Source organism: Ruditapes philippinarum, unplaced genomic scaffold (genome assembly GCF_026571515.1).
Source record: "Ruditapes philippinarum isolate M1 unplaced genomic scaffold, ASM2657151v2 ctg4180_1_1_1_1, whole genome shotgun sequence".
NCBI lineage: Eukaryota > Metazoa > Mollusca > Bivalvia > Venerida > Veneridae > Ruditapes > Ruditapes philippinarum.
This window is the reverse complement of record NW_026853365.1, coordinates 15539-22785: the sequence shown is the minus strand read 5'-3', so window position 1 is coordinate 22785 and position 7247 is coordinate 15539. Positions and strand designations below refer to the sequence as shown.

The 7247-nt window shown below is 32.4% G+C and overlaps 1 long non-coding RNA gene across 1 annotated transcript; it reads right to left on the bottom strand.

Moving 5' to 3' along the window:
* Positions 1–1357: 1357 nt before the first annotated feature.
* Positions 1358–5875, bottom strand: LOC132736646 (uncharacterized). Its single transcript, XR_009626605.1, has 4 exons — positions 4429–5875; positions 3916–4156; positions 2827–2923; positions 1358–2486 (listed from the first exon to the last, which is right to left on the bottom strand). It is a non-coding gene; the product is annotated as an uncharacterized LOC132736646 (long non-coding RNA).
* Between the last annotated feature and the right edge of the window lie 1372 nt (positions 5876–7247).

Below are 7247 nucleotides of genomic sequence, written 5' to 3'. Positions count from 1 at the left end.
CTCATACCCACTTTTTTTTCGCTCCCGTCCGCCATTAGGACGTATCGCATGAATTCACTTCGCTTAAAGGAGTATCGCACCGCTATACGTTCGACCCCCTGTAACTGCGATCTTATCTTACGACCGAGCTTACGATTTCCACATGACCGTTTTATGAACATGGTCGTACGCCCTCAGTCGCAGCTAAGACCATTTTCGGTCGTACGACCGTATAAACAGTAACCATACAGTCGAAAGTACGTTTCCAGGTCACGTGATTTCCCGCGCACCTGTTAATGTATACACGACTGCATAAAGATGATAAACCGCAGGACCCCGAGATTCTATCCATAACGAAAAAACGATTTTAAAAAAATCCCATATAATTTATATACTATACAAAAAACCTATGCATAAACTGAATACCATGTATGCCTCGTCAGAGTAGCTTTAATAACGGCAAAGCACGGGGGAGGATCAAAAAGGACATTTAAATACGTTTAAGGGTGTGAGGGATGTTGCACGTATTCATTTTCCCTCATGTACTGACTCAATCAAACCGAGTCTGCAATTTTTATGTAATTTTGTTGTGATTAATGCTTCCGAGGGCCAAATTAGCTAAATAAAGTACAAAAGAACGATGTCTTTTTGTGTTAGAATGCGATTTCTTTTCTTGTAGAAGATTTAAAAAAAATACATAGGATAAATTGTATATTGATCTTCATTAAATAAAAAAAACAGTAAATCATTCACGGATTTATATAAATCCGTGAGACAAATAGATACTTATTTGCGGATCAAAATATAGAGATGCATCAAAAGGAAGACATAAATCCGTCTACAAAATATGTTATAGACGATGTTAAAATTTTTAAATCCCTTCTGCATGTTAGGCACATTATTTCTAATAAAAGCGGTAGCGTCATTCTGGTCATCCAAGGATACAATTAAATATCACCAATGACTATGTAAATATATCCCTTACATCCCTGTATTTATAAGAATATTCTGAATAAAAGTCAAAGAACGTGATAGTATACATCATTATGATCTGCCAACTGTAAAGTATCTTGTCCTAACTGTGTGAGTAAAGCAAAAGGCTTCCAAAGCATAGCTAGTGTTTTAAGATATTTTTACTTCGAACAAAGCGCTGTTGATGACACCCATCAAGGTTCAACCTGTATGTGCGTTCATGACATTGAATTAGTTACAGGTGGCACAGCTTGAACACAAAATATATGTACAGGGCTCTGAGGTAAAATGCTAAACAACATCTGCAAACATTAGAAGAGTCTTTCTTAGCAGTTTCAGCTAAGATTAAGAAGAAACAATATGGCTGGCTTATTTGTAAAAGTATTTACAGAACAGTAAGTGTTAGAATGTTACAAAGTCTTTTATTATTATTCCAGTATGACAATGAATACATATTGCAAAGAAAATTATGACATTGAAATGACATGTTACAATTTTTCTAATTCATATTAATTTTTAACAATACCTGTTTAGAATTGATGTACATATCTGCTAGAAAACAATCTTGAAACTAGATAACAATATAAAAACAATATGTTTTTACAGACACAGGGTACTATTCAGACAAGACAAGAGCAGTTATGAAATTAATAAATTTAGCACATTAAATATAAAATGTCACTTCCAGGGAACTCTGTAGAAAGTTTCACAGCTTTACATTAAGATTGTTTATTTTCATTATTGTCCCTTTTGTGTTATTTTCTTTGTGTTTTTAATATTTACTCCAACAATTTTTAATGCATTTAAGTAACAATAAATATCAATATAAACACATATTTTACATTGAATTATCTCATGTCATTTTACTTTCAGATGAATCTTTGTTTTTGTAAAGTCACTTTAATCAAATTGAATACAGAGAAGAACATCATTTTGCTGTGTTTTCCTTTCAAGTTTTGAACATGAATCAAACATTTCATAATGTTATTCAAGAGAATGATTCAGTTAAGTTATCACTTCAAGAAATATAAATATTTGATTTTGACATACATTAATAGCTATTGTTTTGAACTTAAGACTAGTGAAGACTAGTGAATATACAGTCAGTACAAACAAGTACCATCCAAGGTATACACTCAGAAACAACTTAAAGACCTTAACCTATGTATATGTTTTCATTAATCATTAATAAAAAAACATTCACATAAAGCTTCTTACATGCATTCAGGGTAATAATTGTACATCACTGACCCTTTGTGACCATACTCAAGTGTTATTTTTATTCATGTGCATGTAGAAACAAAGTTATTATGGAATGTATTAAATTATACATAATGTACTTTATTCAATATAAATTGATGAAATGTTTAATAGTCTATATAACTTTCTTCATAACTATCTTTAGGACTTTTATTCCTTTGTTGGCCATATAACAAGGTCACAACACTTGGCCCCTTTAAGGGAGAGCTGTCCCTGGATATTGATTCCAACCATAGGATTGTTTAGCTGTAAACCTTTCATAATTCAGCAGTAGTCTGAAACATTACAGAGAATAATCTGACTTAAAATTAAATAATAAACATTGTAATTTGATACAATATTTTGTTTACAAACTATCTCATATGAAATGTCATGAACAGATAAATATGAAAATGTATAATTTAAATGAAATCCTTATAACTAAATGTTAAAAGTTTTTATTCAATAATTTGGTATGTCTTTGTAATAATATTTGTCAGTCACAGCCATTGAGCTTTTAAATAGGTTCTTACTGTTGATTTTTTTGATATTCCTCTATAACTGTCAGTTTTCTGACAGTGTAAGGTAATTTAACTTTTATAATACTGTTTCTAAAATAAGTTTGTCACTACTGACCCTGGTGATATACAGCCTCATCATTGTTAATGTCCTCTTTTACAAACACATTGATCAGCAGATGCACCAAGTACTAACTATTCATGCTGCCTTATATCTGTAAGGAAAATCAGATACAAATTCAGCTACAATTTCATAGACTCTATATAGCATGTGCATGTATAAGAGAAAATCAAGTGATACCTGAAAAGAAGCCTACTTGGATAATATCTACATAAACTTTAACAAACCTATGAGTAAATATGATAATGATTTCCACAAATCTAACATTACTACAATATATTACAAATTTACAATAGTATTTGTTTAAATGTGGAAACAAGACACTTAACATCTGAAGACACTTCACATCCCAAAATCATTAAGACCATCATCCCTGATTATTTCTTTTTTTTTATAAAATGTTTAACTCAAGGCAATTTTCAATATTTTTAACACTGACAAGTTAACTTGCAACATGGAACTTTGATATATTACATCATTTTCTGAATCATTACATGAAAGAGTTAGACAATTTTTAAGTATCAATGTGACATAAAAATAAAGAAAAATCTGCTATATAATTGTTGATAAAATATATTATGTGTAATTTTCAATATAACTATCAATGTACTGTCAAACTGGGACATACATGAATTCCCCAGTATCACTGTTAGAACAAATGAGGGGTGAAAGAGATATCTCATATCTAAGATAGTAGGTCACCCACTTTAAATGACTAATACAAAATAAGTTATTTTAAATAGTCAAACTTATTTTGAAGTTTTAATTAATATGATAATTATATTTTTCGAAAAAAATATTAAGTACTTAACTGATTATCATTAATACCATATAAATATATTAGGGGAAAAGTAATATCTCTACAATGTTTTGATTTGGTCCATACTTATTATATATAATAACAAGAAATGTGTTAAAACATTGAATATTTTAATCACCATAATTGATTGCATTTCACATGTTCCACCTTAATTTATGTAAAGCACATAACAACACATAACCAAAAAGGGAGGTGTAGTGCTTTAATCAGATTTCATAGAAAGAGGGGTGAAGTGGACTCTAAAACTGTCTATATTTCAAACTCACCTGTCTGCACAAGTTACTTGTCCTTTGTTTACGATCTTCTGTTCATGTGATACACCAAATTGGATCTAAAGATGCTCATTTCGCAATCATATACATGCTTTACCAAACAACAGTGCTCCAATTTCATTTGCATTCCCATTACAGCACTGTACTGTAGGTTAACATAATGTTGCCATGTGTTGATTTCACATTATTAACACATGTCTTTCACCTAGATACTGTAGCAACTTCATTGAAAGGTCTACAAAAGAAGATACTTAACTAATTATAACAATCAAATTGGTTTTATAGCTCGACAAGTACACAATTATTATTGACAATTGTTAGATCTATGTTCTGTCCGAATTCTGCACTATCCGAAATTTCTGTACTAAAATATTTCGAAAAGAAAAGTAGGAAACGGTATAGAATGTTGTAAGAATTATTTGCTAATCTGGCTACAGCTGTGACAGGAGTTCTATTAAACACACATATATACGTCGGTTGTACTAAAATGAAAGTAATATAACTAACCATAGCTTCTTCGTGGAAATTATCCAGAGATTAAACTGGAAGTGATAGTTGCGTCCCTGCCCTGGGATGTTAAAATAGGATCAGCACTGTACATAAACATGTACGCGGAAAACCTACGTTAGTTGAAAACTTCAATTGTTCAAATATTTGTGTTTGAAAGTTCCTATCGGGAATTATGCAAAAATGGCCGCCATTTTTAAGATCTTTAGCCTACTTACGACTGGTCTGAAGCAGCCTTAAAGTTACGACTTTAATCTACGACGTCTTAGCTACGACCATATGTTGATAAAACGCGACGTAGCCGTAAGATCGGTCGTACGACCAAATCTTAGCTACGACCGGGCGTACGACCGTTGATAAAACGGCACCCTGGTCCTTAAGAATGTTCTGTTATAAAATGAAGTTGATTCTTCAATAATTGCAAAGTTACAGTCAGTCACAGCCAAAACAATGAAAATTTCAATAATTTGACCTTCAAAGTCAATGTCATTAATGAGTGAAGGTCAAGGTCTGTCGGATCATTTCTAAGAGTTATCCTTGAAGATTATTATGTACAAGTTTGAAGACAATCCATTCAAAAATAACAAAGTTACAGTCAATAATAGCAAAAACAATGAAAATTTCAATAGTTTGACCTTCAAAGTCAAGATCATTTATGAGTGAAGGTCAAGGTCTGTCTGATCATTTCTAAGGGATATCCTTAGAGATTATTATGTTCAAGTTTGGAGACAATCAATTCCAAAATAACAAAGTTACAGCCGATAATAGCAAGAACAAGCAAAATTTGGATTTTTAACCTTGAATGTCAAGGTCATTAATAGATGAAGGTCAAGGTAAGTGTGGTCTACTGAAAGGTCTTGTCCCAAGGGTTGTTGTGGCCAAGTATGAAGACAATACACTAAGAAATAAAAAAGGTATGATCCAGGTACAAGTTTGCGGACGGCAACGGCAACGCCGCCGCGACTTTAGCAATACCTCTACTTTAAAAAAAGAAGAAAAAGTCGAGCTAAAAATGTTCGTGGCAAAATATCTGTTGCTTTTAACAGGCGATACTTATAATTATATTAACGATATCTTATTGAGAGTCCCTTTTAATTGTTTCATGGTGACTAAGATGTCAATTTCACATTCGATATAATGTACTACTTGCTTTATAAAGCTTATGTACTTTTTGAAAGACTATGTTTAATTTACTGTTGTAAATTACATAATTCTGTAGTTGTCTGAATTCTGTGTGTATCACGTCTATTTTAAAATATATAAATTGACCAGGTTCGATGGGATACAAAAATATGTTACCCTTCTTATTTCGGGTGCGAAGTTCATGCGCTAAAACTTTCCGTAGGTTTCAACTTTAACAAGACATCGCCAACAAATACTATATTATCATGCAAATCTGACAAAAAAATATAAAGAAAAGAAAACTGATTCACTATACGTTCAGCATTGGTTTGCTTGTTACCACAGTGTCTACTTTAAGCGGAAAATTTGAATTCTATAAGAATATAATATCATGCTTTCAAGTTTAAGCAATCAAACGTAGGCCTATACACTTTAAGCTCGTAAATACAGATTTAACTTTCCGTCTCACAATTCAACAAAATGTCCAGAAATACCGGGAGTGATTTGATATAAGTTTGAATTGGACTGTTCAATAAGCGACAATAAGTGGTTTTTTGTACATATAATTATTTTGTTAATATGAAGGGTAGTCAAAGAGAAACACCGAGTGACGTTCTCAATAATTTTAGCTTTCCTAAAATTTGAAAATATTCAGTGAAAAAACAATAGATCTAGCATACCTTTCGGGGGAGAAAAAAGAGTAGGATTTACGTAATAGTTATAGTTCAGATTTTAAAAAATATGGAATTTATTGCAAGCGTAGCGTAGCGGAGCGCAGCAATAAGTTCTATATTTTTTAAAATATGAACTATAACTGGCTTACCGTTTGACCCACTTTCGTGGAATAAGTCACTTACAAAGTGTCGTTACAGCGTTTGATGTAATACGAGTCCCGCCCTAACTAGTATAGATTGACAGGCCAACACACGGTCCGAATGTTCTGACCTGTCAATCAAAGCCTTGTGTTTTTATGTATTTTAGATCATTAGTCATCAATCATTATGTAACAATCCTGCGATCAGGTTGTGTTTGACATAATGAATATAGCAAGGATCACATTTTTGAACCATTACCTGTCGAATGTGCTTATGTGGTCACGGTTGCTTGATATTGATTGCAGACACAAGCAAAAAGAGGCAATAGCTTAGGTAAATATTTTATAAAAAATATTCTCGAATTCTCGCAATATCTAACTGCATCATTATCTGAATGAAAATACAAGTTGTAACATGACCAAGCTCGCAGCTTTTCTACGCCCAACCAGCTAAGAACCTCAAAGTAGTGACGGTAAATTATTCAAACAGAACATGGTTAATCTGCCTAAAATGCTGTTTCAATTATTTAAAAAAAAACTTTGAAAATCATATTTAAGTGATTTCTTTGATATTTGCATTTTGCAGGCCGATTTGAAAAGCTTTTGACATCTGATGACATTAAGAAGAAACAGAAATACAGTGCCCTATAATAAAACGAAAAGCAACAACTGGGCAGTGTGCGTCTGCAGGGAGTTGACTGAAAACCGCAACCTACAACCGGAGACTAAGCAAGAACCTGGTTATCCTATTCCCGTTCAAATAGAGCAGTTCCGTTCATGTGCAGAAATGGATTTTTGGTTTAAAACAAGGATTCATCTGTGAAATTGAAAGGAAAAATGGTGAATTTTATCCTCCAACAACTTTACTAAACATTGCTGCAAG